Genomic DNA, 13450 nt, shown 5'->3' with positions numbered 1-13450 from the left:
CGTGGGCCCCCAGGGGAAATCACGTGAGCCCCCAGGGGAAATCACGTGGGCCCCACGGGGAAATCACGTGGGCCCCACAGGGAAATCACGTGGGCCCCACCCGGAAATCACGTGGGCCCCACCCGGAAATCACGTGGGCCCCCAGGGGAAATCACGTGGGCCCCATGGGGAAATCACGTGGGCCCCCAGGGGAAATCACGTGGGCCCCACGGGGAAATCACTTGGGCCCCCAGGGGAAATCACGTGGGCCCCCAGGGGAAATCAGGTGGGGCTCACGGGGAAATCACGTGGACCCCCAGGGGAAATCACGTGGGCCCCACGGGAAAATCACGTGGGCCCCCAGGGGAAATCACGTGGGCCCCCAGGGGAAATCACGTGGGCCCCCAGGGGAATTCACGTGGGCCCCACCCGGAAATCACATGGGCCCCACCCGGAAATCACGTGGGCCCCAGGGGGAAATCACGTGGACCCCACGGGGAAATCACGTGGGCCCCACCCGGAAATCACGTTGGCCCCACGGGGAAATCACGTGGGCCCCCAGGGGAAATCACGTGGGCCCCCAGGTGAAATCACGTGGGCCCCCAGGTGAAATCACGTGGGCCCCACGGGGAAATCACGTGGGCCCCACACGGAGATCACGTGGGCCCCACCCGAAAATCACGTGGGCCCCACGGGGAAATCACGTGGGCCCCCAGGGGAAATCACGTGAGCCCCCAGGGGAAATCACGTGGGCCCCACGGGGAAATCACGTGGGCCCCATAGGGAAATCACGTGGGCCCCACCCGGAAATCACGTAGGCCCCACGGGGAAATCACGTGGGCCCCACAGGGAAATCACGTGGGCCCCACCCGGAAATCACGTGGGCCCCACGGGGAAATCACGTGGGCCCCACCCGGAAATCACGTGGGCCCCACGGGGAAATCACGTGGGCCCCCAGGGGAAATCACGTGGGCCCCCAGGGGAAATCACGTGGGCCCCACGGGGAAATCACGTGAGCCCCAGGGGAAATCAACTGGGTCCCACGGGGAAATCACGTGGGCCCCACTGGGAAATCACGTGGGCCCCACGGGGAAATCACGTGGGCCCCACGGGAAAATCACGTGGGCCCCACCGGGAAATCACGTGGGCCCCACTGGGAAATCACGTGGGCCCCACCCGGAAATCACGTGGGCCCCCAGGGGAAATCACGTGGGCCTCACAGGGAAGTCACTTGGGCCCCGAGGGGAAATCACGTGGGCCCCCAGGGGAAATCACGTGGGCCCCACGGGGAAATCACGTGGGCCCCACGGGGAAATCACGTGGGCCCCACGGGGAAATCACGTGGGCCCCACGCGGAAATCACGTGGGCCACACCCGGAAATCACGTGGGCCCCTCGGGGAAATCACGTGTGCCCTCAGGGGAAATCACGTGGGCCCCACGGGGAAATCACGTGGGCCCCATCCGGAAATCACGTGGGCCCCCAGGGGAAATCACGTGGGCCCCACGGGGAAATCACGTGGGCCCCCAGGGGAAATCACGTGGGCCCCACGGGGAAATCACGTGGGCCCCACGGGGAAATCACGTGGGCCCCACCCGGAAATCACGTGGGTCCCACGGGGAAATCACGTGGGCCCCCAGGGGAAATCACGTGCGCCCCCAGTGGAAATCACGTGGGCCCCACGGGAAATCACGTGGGTCCCACGGGGAAATCACCTGGGCCCCCAGGGGAAATCATGTGGGCCCCATCCGGAAATCACGTGGGACCCCAGGGGAAATCACTTGGGCCCCACCCGGAAATCACGTGGGCCCCACCCGGAAATCACGTGGGCCCCACGGGAAATCACGTGGGTCCCACGGGGAAATCACGTGAGCCCCCACGGGAAATCACGTGGGCCCCACGGGGAAATCACGTTGGCCCCCAGGGGAAATCAGGTGGGCCCAACGGGGAAATCACGTGGGCCCCACGGGGAAATCACGTTGGCCCCACCCGGAAATCACGTGGGCCCAACGGGGAAATCACGTGGGCCCCCAGGGGAAATCACGTGGGCCCCCAGGGGAAATCACGTGGGCCCCCAGGGGAAATCACGTGGGCCCCACAGGGAAATCACGTGGGCCCCACCCGGAAATCACGTGGGCCCCACCCGGAAATCACGTGGGCCCCCAGGGGAAATCACGTGGGCCCCATGGGGAAATCACGTGGGCCCCCAGGGGAAATCACGTGGGCCCCACGGGGAAATCACTTGGGCCCCCAGGGGAAATCACGTGGGCCCCCAGGGGAAATCAGGTGGGGCTCACGGGGAAATCACGTGGACCCCCAGGGGAAATCACGTGGGCCCCACGGGAAAATCACGTGGGCCCCCAGGGGAAATCACGTGGGCCCCCAGGGGAAATCACGTGGGCCCCCAGGGGAATTCACGTGGGCCCCACCCGGAAATCACATGGGCCCCACCCGGAAATCACGTGGGCCCCAGGGGGAAATCACGTGGACCCCACGGGGAAATCACGTGGGCCCCACCCGGAAATCACGTGGGCCCCACGGGGAAATCACGTGGGCCCCCAGGGGAAATCACGTGGGCCCCCAGGTGAAATCACGTGGGCCCCCAGGTGAAATCACGTGGGCCCCACGGGGAAATCACGTGGGCCCCACACGGAGATCACGTGGGCCCCACCCGAAAATCACGTGGGCCCCACGGGGAAATCACGTGGGCCCCCAGGGGAAATCACGTGAGCCCCCAGGGGAAATCACGTGGGCCCCACGGGGAAATCACGTGGGCCCCATAGGGAAATCACGTGGGCCCCACCCGGAAATCACGTAGGCCCCACGGGGAAATCACGTGGGCCCCACAGGGAAATCACGTGGGCCCCACCCGGAAATCACGTGGGCCCCACGGGGAAATCACGTGGGCCCCACCCGGAAATCACGTGGGCCCCACGGGGAAATCACGTGGGCCCCCAGGGGAAATCACGTGGGCCCCCAGGGGAAATCACGTGGGCCCCACGGGGAAATCACGTGAGCCCCAGGGGAAATCAACTGGGTCCCACGGGGAAATCACGTGGGCCCCACTGGGAAATCACGTGGGCCCCACGGGGAAATCACGTGGGCCCCACGGGAAAATCACGTGGTCCCCACCGGGAAATCACGTGGGCCCCACTGGGAAATCACGTGGGCCCCACCCGGAAATCACGTGGGCCCCCAGGGGAAATCACGTGGGCCTCACAGGGAAGTCACTTGGGCCCCGAGGGGAAATCACGTGGGCCCCCAGGGGAAATCACGTGGGCCCCCCGGGGAAATCACGTGGGCCCCACGGGGAAATCACGTGGGCCCCACGGGGAAATCACGTGGGCCCCACGCGGAAATCACGTGGGCCACACCCGGAAATCACGTGGGCCCCTCGGGGAAATCACGTGTGCCCTCAGGGGAAATCACGTGGGCCCCACGGGGAAATCACGTGGGCCCCATCCGGAAATCACGTGGGACCCCAGGGGAAATCACGTGGGCCCCACGGGGAAATCACGTGGGCCCCCAGGGGAAATCACGTGGGCCCCACGGGGAAATCACGTGGGCCCCACGGGGAAATCACGTGGGCCCCACCCGGAAATCACGTGGGTCCCACGGGGAAATCACGTGGGCCCCCAGGGGAAATCACGTGCGCCCCCAGTGGAAATCACGTGGGCCCCACGGGAAATCACGTGGGTCCCACGGGGAAATCACGTGGGCCCCCAGGGGAAATCACGTGCGCCCCCAGGGGAAATCACGTGGGTCCCCAGGGGAAATCACGTGGGCCCACCGGGGAAATCACGTGGGCCCCACGGGGAAATCACGTTGGCCCCACCCGGAAATCACGTGGGCCCAACGGGGAAATCACGTGGGCCCCCAGGGGAAATCACGTGGGCCCCCAGGGGAAATCACGTGGGCCCCACAGGGAAATCACGTGGGCCCCACCCGGAAATCACGTGGGCCCCACCCGGATATCACGTGGGCCCCACCCGGAAATCACGTGGGCCCCCAGGGGAAATCACGTGGGCCCCACGGGGAAATCACGTGGGCCCCCAGGGGAAATCACGTGGGCCCCACGGGGAAATCACCTGGGCCCCCAGGGGAAATCACGTGGGCCCCCAGGGGAAATCACGTGGGGCCCACGGGGAAATCACGTGGGCCCCCAGGGGAAATCACGTGGGCCCCACGGGAAAATCCCGTGGGCCCCCAGTGGAAATCACGTGGGCCCCCAGGGGAAATCACGTGGGCCCCCAGGGGAATTCACGTGGGCCCCACCCGGAAATCACGTGGGCCTCACGGGGAAATCTCGTGGGCCGCCATGGGAAATCACGTGCGCCCCCAGGGGAAATCACGTGGGCCCCACGGGGAAACCACGTGGGCCCCCAGGGGAAATCACGTGGGGGCCCAGGGGAAATCACGTGGGCCCCATGGGGAAATCACGTGGGCCCCACGGGGAAGCCACGTGTGCCCCGAGGGGAAATCACGTGTGCCCCACGCGGAAATCACGTGGGCCCCACCCGGAAATCACGTGGGCCCCACGGGGAAATCACGTGGGCCCCCAGGGGAAATCACGTGGGCCCCACCCGGAAATCACGTGGGCCCCACCCGGAAATCACGTGGGCCCCACGGGGAAATCACGTGGGCCACCAGGGGAAATCACGTGGGCCCCACGGGGAAATCACGTGGGCCCCCAGGGGAAATCACGTGGGCCCCACCCGGAAATCACGTGGGCCCCACGCGGAAATCACGTGGGCCCCACCCGGAAATCACGTGGGCCCCACGGGGAAATCACGTGGGCCCCCAGGGGAAATCACGTGGGCCCCACGGGGAAATCACGTGGGTCCCACCCGGAAATCACGTGGGTCCCCAGGGGAAATCACGTGGGCCCCTCGGGGAAATCACGTGGGCCCCACGGGGAAATCACGTGGGCCCCACCCGGAAATCACGTGGGCCCCACGGGGATATCACGTGGGCCCCCCGGGGAAATCACGTGGGCCCCACCCGGAAATCACGTGGGCCCCACCCGGAAATCACGTGGGCCCCACGCGGAAATCACGTGGGCCCCACGGGGAAATCACGTGGGCCCCCAGGGGAAATCACGTGTGCCCCACGCGGAAATCACGTGGGCCCCACCCGGAAATCACGTCGGCCCCACGGGGAAATCACGTGGGCCCCCAGGGGAAATCACGTGGGCCCCACCCGGAAATCACGTGGGCCCCACGGGGAAATCACGTGGGCCCCACGGGGAAATCACGTGGGCCCCACGGGGAAATCACGTGGGCCCCACGGGGAAATCACTTGGGCCCCACGCGGAAATCACGTGGGCCCCACGCGAAAATCACGTGGGCCCCACGGGGAAATCACGTGGGCCCCGCCCGGAAATCACGTGGGCCTCACGGGGAAATCTCGTGGGCCCCCAGGGGAAATCACGTGCGCCCCCAGGGGAAATCACGTGGGCCCCACGGGGAAACCAAGTGGGCCCCCAGGGGAAATCACGTGGGGGCCCAGGGGAAATCACGTGTGCCCCATGGGGAAATCACGTGGGCCAAACGGGGAAATCACGTAGGCCCCACGGGGAAATCACGTGGGCCCCACCCGGAAATCACGTGGGCCCCACCCGGAAATCACGTGGGCCCCACGGGGAAATCACGTGGGCCCAGAGGGGAAATCACGTGGGCCCCCAGGGGAAATCACGTGCGCCCCATGGGGAAATCACGAGGGCCCCACCCGGAAATCACGTGGGCCCCCAGGGGAAATCACGTGGGCCCCCAGGGGAAATCTCGTGGGCCCCCAGGGGAAATCACGTGGGCCCCACGGGGAAATCACGTGGCCCCTCAGGGGAAATCACGTGGGCCCCCAGGGGAAATCACGTGGGCCCCACGGGGAAATCACGTGGCCCCTCAGGGGAAATCACGTGGGCCCCCAGGGGAAATCACGTGGGCCCCACGGGGAAATCACGTGGGCCCCCAGGGGAAATCACGTGGGCCCCACGGGGAAATCACGTGGGCCCCACCCGGAAATCACGTGGGCCCCACGGGGAAATCACGTAGGCCCCACGGGGAAATCACGTGGGCCCCACGGGGAAATCACGAGGGCCCCACGGGGAAATCACGTAGGCCCCACGGGGAAATCACGTGGGCCCCCAGGGGAAATCTCGTGGGCCCCACCCGGAAATCACGTGGGCCCCACGGGGAAATCACGTGGGCCCCACGGGGAAATCACGTGGGCCCCCAGGGGAAATCACGTGGGCCCCACCCGGAAATCACGTGGGCCCCACGGGAAAATCACGTGGGCCCCCAGGGGAACTCACGTGGGCCCCACGGGAAAATCACGAGGGCCCCACCCAGAAATCACGTGGGCCCCCAGGGGAAATCACGTGGGCCCCCAGGGGAAATCACGTGGGCCCCACGGGGAAATCACGTCGCCCCTCAGGGGAAATAACGTGGGCCCCCAGAGGAAATCACGTGGGCCCCACGGGGAAATCACGTGCGCCCCCAGGGGAAATCACGTGGGCCCCCAGGGGAAATCACGTGGGCCCCACGGGGAAATCACGTGGCCCCACGGGGAAATCACGTGGGCCCCCAGAGGAAATCACGTGGGCCCCACGGGGAAATCACGTGGGCCCCACGGGGAAATCACGTGGGTCCCACCCGGAAATCACGTGGGCCCCACGGGGAAATCACGTGGGTCCCACCCGGAAATCACGTGGGCCCTACGGGGAAATCACGTGGTCCCCACGGGGAAATCACGTAGGCCCCACGGGGAAATCACGTGGGCCCCACCCGGAAATCACGTGGGCCCTACCCAGAAATCACGTGGGCCCCACGGGGAAATCACGTGGGCCCCACGGGGAAATCACGTGGGCCCCCAGGGGAAATCACGTGGGCCCCAGGGGGAAATCACGTGGGCCCCCGGGGGAAATCACGTGGGCCCCACCCGGAAATCAGGTGGGCCCCACGGGGAAATCACGTGGGCGCCACCCGGAAATCACGTGAGCCCCACCCGGAAATCACGTGGGCCCCACGGGGAAATCACGTGGGCCCCACGGGGAAATCACGTGGGCCCCCAGGGGAAATCACGTGGGACCCAGGGGGAAATCACGTGGGCCCCCGGGGGAAATCACGTGGGCCCCACCCGGAAATCACGTGGGCCCCACGGGGAAATCACGTGGGCCCCACGGGGAAATCAGGTGGGCCCCACGGGGAAATCACGTGGGCCCCACGGGGAAATCACGTGGGCCCCAGGGGCAATCACGAGGGCCCGCAGGGGAAATCACGAGGGCCCCACGGGGAAATCACGTGGGCCCCCAGGGGAAATCACGTGGGCCCCAGGGGGAAATCACGTGGGCCCCCGGGGGAAATCACGTGGGCCCCACCCGGAAATCATGTGGGCCCCACGGGGAAATCACGTGGGCGCCACCCGGAAATCACGTGAGCCCCACCCGGAAATCACGTGGGCCCCACGGGGAAATCACGTGGGCCCCAGGGGAAATCACGAGGGCCCGCAGGGGAAATCACGAGGGCCCCACGGAGAAATCACGTGGGCCCCCAGGGGAAATCACGGGGGCCCCACGGGGAAATCACGTGGGCCCCCAGGGGAAATCACGGGGGCCCCAAGGGGAAATCACGTGGGCGCCACCCGGAAATCACGTGAGCCCCACCCGGAAATCACGTGGGCCCCACGGGGAAATCAGGTGGGCCCCACGGGGAAATCACGTGGGCCCCCAGGGGAAATCACGTGGGCCCCAGGGGGAAATCACGTGGGCCCCCGGGGGAAATCATGTGGGCCCCACCCGGAAATCATGTGGGCCCCACGGGGAAATCACGTGGGCGCCACCCGGAAATCACGTGAGCCCCACCCGGAAATCACGTGGGCCCCACGGGGAAATCAGGTTGGCCCCACGGGGAAATCACGTGGGCCCCCAGTGGAAATCACGTGGGCCCCAGGGGAAATCACGAGGGCCCGCAGGGGAAATCACGAGGGCCCCACGGGGAAATCACGTGGGCCCCCAGGGGAAATCACGGGGGCCCCAAGGGGAAATCACATGGGCCCCACGGGGAAATAACGAGGGCCCCCAGGGGAAATCACGTGGGCCCCCTGGGGAAATCACGTGGGCCCCCAGGGAAAATCACGTGGGCCCCACGCGGAAATCACGTGGGCCCCACCCGGAAATCACGTGGGCCCCACGGGGAAATCACGTGGGCCCCCAGGGGAAATCACGTCGGCCCCACGGGGAAATCACGTGGGTCCCACCCGGACATCACGTGGGCCCCCAGGGGAACTCACGTGGGCCCCACGGGTAAATCACGTGGGTCCCCAGGGGAAATCACGTGGGCCCCTCGGGGAAATCACGTGGGCCCCACGGGGAAATCACGTGGGCCCCACCCGGAAATCACGTGGGCCCCACCCGGAAATCAAGTGGGCCCCACGGGGAAATCACGTGGGCCCCACGGGGAAATCACGTGGGCCCCCAGTGGAAATCACGTGGCCCCCACCCGGAAATCACGTGGGCCCCACGGGGAAATCACGTGGGCCCCACCTGGAAATCACGTGGGCCCCTCGGGGAAATCACGTGGGCCCCACGGGGAAATCACGTGGGCCCCACCCGGAAATCACGTGGGCCCCACGGGGAAATCACGTGGGCCCCACAGGGAAATCACGTGGGCCCCACCCGGAAATCACGTGGGCCCCACGGGGAAATCACGTGTGCCCCACCCGGAAATCACGTGGGCCCCCAGGGGAAATCACGTGGGCCCCCTGGGGAAAACACTTGGGCCCCCAGGGGAAATCACGTGGGCCCCACGGGGAAATCACGTGGGCCCCACGGGGAAATCACGTGGGCCCCACCTGGAAATCACTTGGGCCCCACGGGGAAAACAGGTGGGCCCCACGGGGAAAACACGTGGGCCCCCAGGGGAAATCCCGTGGGCCCCATGGGGAAATCACGTGGGCCCCATGGGGAAATCACGTGGGCCTCACGGGGAAATCACGTGGGCCACACGGGGAAATCACGTGGGCCCCCAGGGGAAATCACGTGGGCCCCACCCGGAAATCACGTGGGCCCCACGGGGAAATCACGTGGGCCCCCAGGGAAAATCACGTGGGCCCCCAGGGGAAATCACGTGGGCACCCAGGGGAAATCACGTGGGCCCCACGGGGAAATCACGTGGGCCCCACCTGGAAATCACGTGGGCCCCACGTGGAAATCACGTGGGCCCACGGGGAAATCACGGGGGCCCCCAGGGGAAATCACGTGAGCCCCACGGGGAAATCACGTGGGCCCCACGGGGAAATCACGTGGGCCCCACGGGGAAATCACGTGGGCCCCACGGGGAAATCACGTGGGCCCCACCCGGAAATCACGTGGGCCCCACGGGGAAATCACGTGGGCCCCACCCGGAAATCACGTGGGCCACACGGGTAAATCACGTGGGCCCCACCCGGAAATCACGTGGGCCCCACGGGGAAATCACGTGGGCCCCCAGGGGAAATCACGTGGGCCCCACGCGGAAATCACGTGGGCCCCACCCGGAAATCACGTGGGCCCCACGGGAAAATCACGTGGGCCCCCAGGGGAAATCACGTGGGCCCCACGGGGAAATCACGAGGGCCCCACCCGGAAATCACGTGGACCCCCAGGGGAAATCACGTGGGCCCCCAGGAGAAATCACGTGGGCCCCACGGGGAAATCACGTGGCCCCTCAGGGGAAATAACGTGGGCCCCCAGGGGAAATCACGTGGGCCCAACGGGGAAATCACGGGGGCCCCCAGGGGAAATCACGTGGGCCCCCAGGGGAAATCACGTGGGCCCCACGGGGAAATCACGTGGGCCCCACACGGAGATCACGTGGGCCCCACCCGAAAATCACGTGGGCCCCACGGGGAAATCACGTGGGCCCCCAGGGGAAATCACGTGGGCCCCACGGGGAAATCACGTGGGCCCCCAGGGGAAATCACGTGGGCCCCACCCGGAAATCACGTGGGCCCCACCCGGAAATCACGTGGGCCCCACCCGAAAATCACGTGGGCCCCCAGGGGAAATCACGTGGGCCCCCAGGGGAAATCACGTGGTCCCCACGGGGAAATCACGTGGGCCCCCAGGGGAAATCACGTGGGCCCCCAGGGGAAATCACGTGGGCCCCACGGGGAAATCACGTGGGCCCCACGGGGAAATCACGTGAACCCCACGAGGAAATCACGTGGGCCCCCAGGGGAAATCACATGGGCCCCACGGGGAAATCACGTGGGCCCCCAGGGGAAATCACGTGGGCCCCACCCGGAAATCACGTGGGCCCCACCCGGAAATCACGTGGGACCCACGGGGAAATCACGTGGGCCCCACGGGGAAATCACGTGGGCCCCACGGGGAATCTCGTGAGCCCCCAGGGGAAATCACGTGGGCCCCACGGGGAAATCACGTGGGCCCCACCCGGAAATCACGTGGGCCCCACGGGCAAATCACGTGGGCCCCACGGGGAAATCACGTGGGCCCCACCCGGAAATCACGTGGGCCCCACGGGGAAATCACGTGGGCCCCCAGGGGAAATCACGTGGGCCCCACCCGGAAATCACGTGGGCCCCACCCGGAAATCACGTGGGACCCACGGGGAAATCACTTGGGCCCCACGGGGAAATCACGTGGGCCCCACGGGGAATTCACGTGGGCCCCACCCGGAAATCACGTGGGCCCCACGGGGAAATCACGTGGGCCCCCAGGGGAAATCACGTGGGCCCCACGGGGAAATCACGTGGGCCCCACGGGGAAATCTCGTGGGCCCCACCCTGAAATCACGTGGGCCCCACGGGGAAATCACGTGGGCCCCACGGGAAAATCACGTGGGCCCCACCGGGAAATCACGTGGGCCCCACGGGAAAATCACGTGGGCCCCACCGGGAAATCACTTGGGCCCCACCCGGAAATCACGTGGGCCCCACCCGGAAATCACGTGGGCCCCACGGGAAATCACGTGGGCCCCCACGGGGAAATCACGTGGGCCCCACGGGGAAATCACGTGGGCCCCACGGGGAAATCACGTTGGCCCCCAGGGGAAATCAGGTGGGCCCAACGGGGAAATCACGTTGGCCCCACGGGGAAATCACGTTGGCCCCACCCGGAAATCACGTGGGCCCAACGGGGAAATCACGTGGGCCCCCAGGGGAAATCACGTGGGCCCCCAGGGGTAATCACGTGGGCCCCCAGGGGAAATCACGTGGGCCCCACAGGGAAATCACGTGGGCCCCACCCGGAAATCACGTGGGCCCCACCCGGAAATCACGTGGGCCCCCAGGGGAAATCACGTGGGCCCCACGGGGAAATCACGTGGGCCCCACAGGGAAATCACGTGGGCCCCACCCGGAAATCACGTGGGCCCCACCCGGAAATCACGTGGGCCCCCAGGGGAAATCACGTGGGCCCCACAGGGAAATCACGTGGGCCCCACCCGGAAATCACGTGGGCCCCACCCGGAAATCACGTGGGCCCCCAGGGGAAATCACGTGGGCCCCACGGGGAAATCACTTGGGCCCCCAGGGGAAATCACGTGGGCCCCCAGGGGAAATCACGTGGGGCCCACGGGGAAATCACGTGGACCCCCAGGGGAAATCACGTGGGCCCCACGGGGAAATCACGTGGGCCCCCAGGGGAAATCACGTGGGCCCCCAGGGGAAATCACGTGGGCCCCACGGGGAATTCACGTGGGCCCCACAGGGAAATCACGTGGGCCCCACCCGGAAATCACGTAGGCCCCACGGGGAAATCACGTGGGCCCCACAGGGAAATCACGTGGGCCCCACCCGGAAATCACGTGGGCCCCACCCGGAAATCATGTGGGCCCCACGGGGAAATCACGTGGGCCCCACGGGGAAATCACGTGGGCCCCCAGGGGAAATCACGTGGGCCCCACGGGGAAATCACGTGGGCCCCCAGGGGAAATCACGTGGGCCCCCAGGGGAAATCACGTGGGCCCCACGGGGAAATCACGTGGGCCTCAAGGGGAAATCAGGTGGGCCCCACGGGGAAATCACGTGGGCCCCACGGGGAAATCACGTGGGCCCCAACCGGAAATTACGTGGGCCCCACGGGGAAATCACGTGGGCCCCACCCAGAAATCACGTGGGCCCCACGGGGAAATCACGTGGGCCCCCAGGGGAAATCACGTGGGCCCCCAGGGGAAATCACGTGGGCCCCACGGGGAAATCACGTGGGCCCCACGGGGAAATCACGTGGGCCCCACCCGGAAATCACATGGGCCCCACGGGGAAATCACGTGGGCCCCACGGGGAAATCACGTGGGCCCCCTGGGGAAATCACGTGGGCCCCCAGGAGAAATCACGTGGGCCCCACCCGGAAATCACATGGGCCCCACGGGGAAATCACGTGGGCCCCACGGGGAAATCACGTGGGCCCCCAGGGGAAATCACTTGGGCACCCAGGGGAAATCACATGGGCCCCACGGGGAAATCACGTGGGCCACCTGGGGAAATCACGTGGGCCCCCAGGGGAAATCACGTGGGCCCCCAGGGAAATCACGTGGGCCCCACGGGGAAATCACGTGAGCCCCAGGGGAAATCAAGTGGGCCCCACAGGGAAATCACGTGGGCCCCACTGGGAAATCACGTGGGCCCCACGGGGAAATCACGTGGGCCCCACGGGAAAATCACGTGGGCCCCACCGGGAAATCACGTGGGCCCCACTGGGAAATCACGTGGCCCCCAGGGGAAATCACGTGGGCCCCCAGGGGAAATCACGTGGGCCCCACAGGGAAGTCACTTGGGCCCCGAGGGGAAATCACGTGGGCCCCCAGGGGAAATCACGTGGGCCCCACGGGCAAATCACGTGGGCCCCACGGGGAAATCACGTGGGCCCCACGGGGAAATCACGTGGGCCCCACGCGGAAATCACGTGGGCCACACCCGGAAATCACGTGGGCCCCACGGGGAAATCACGTGTGCCCTCAGGGGAAATCACGTGGGCCCCACGGGGAAATCACGTGGGCCCCATCCGGAAATCACTTGGGACCCCAGGGGAAATCACTTGGGCCCCACCCGGAAATCACGTGGGCCCCACCCGGAAATCACGTGGGCCCCACGGGAAATCACGTGGGTCCCACGGTGAAATCACGTGAGCCCCCACGGGAAATCACGTGGGCCCCACGGGGAAATCACGTTGGCCCCCAGGGGAAATCAGGTGGGCCCAACGGGGAAATCACGTGGGCCCCACGGGGAAATCACGTTGGCCCCACCCGGAAATCACGTGGGCCCAACGGGGAAATCACGTGGGCCCCAAGGGGAAATCACGTGGTCCCCCAGGGGAAATCACGTGGGCCCCCAGGGGAAATCACGTGGGCCCCACAGGGAAATCACGTGGGCCCCACCCGGAAATCACGTGGGCCCCACCCGGAAATCACGTGGGCCCCCAGGGGAAATCACGTGGGCCCCACGGGGAAATCACGTGGGCCCCCAGGGGAAATCAC

The sequence above is a fragment of the Ovis canadensis genome, chromosome 25 (assembly GCF_042477335.2).
Source record: "Ovis canadensis isolate MfBH-ARS-UI-01 breed Bighorn chromosome 25, ARS-UI_OviCan_v2, whole genome shotgun sequence".
In the NCBI taxonomy this organism is placed as follows: domain Eukaryota; kingdom Metazoa; phylum Chordata; class Mammalia; order Artiodactyla; family Bovidae; genus Ovis; species Ovis canadensis.
Note: the sequence above shows the minus strand (reverse complement) of the source record.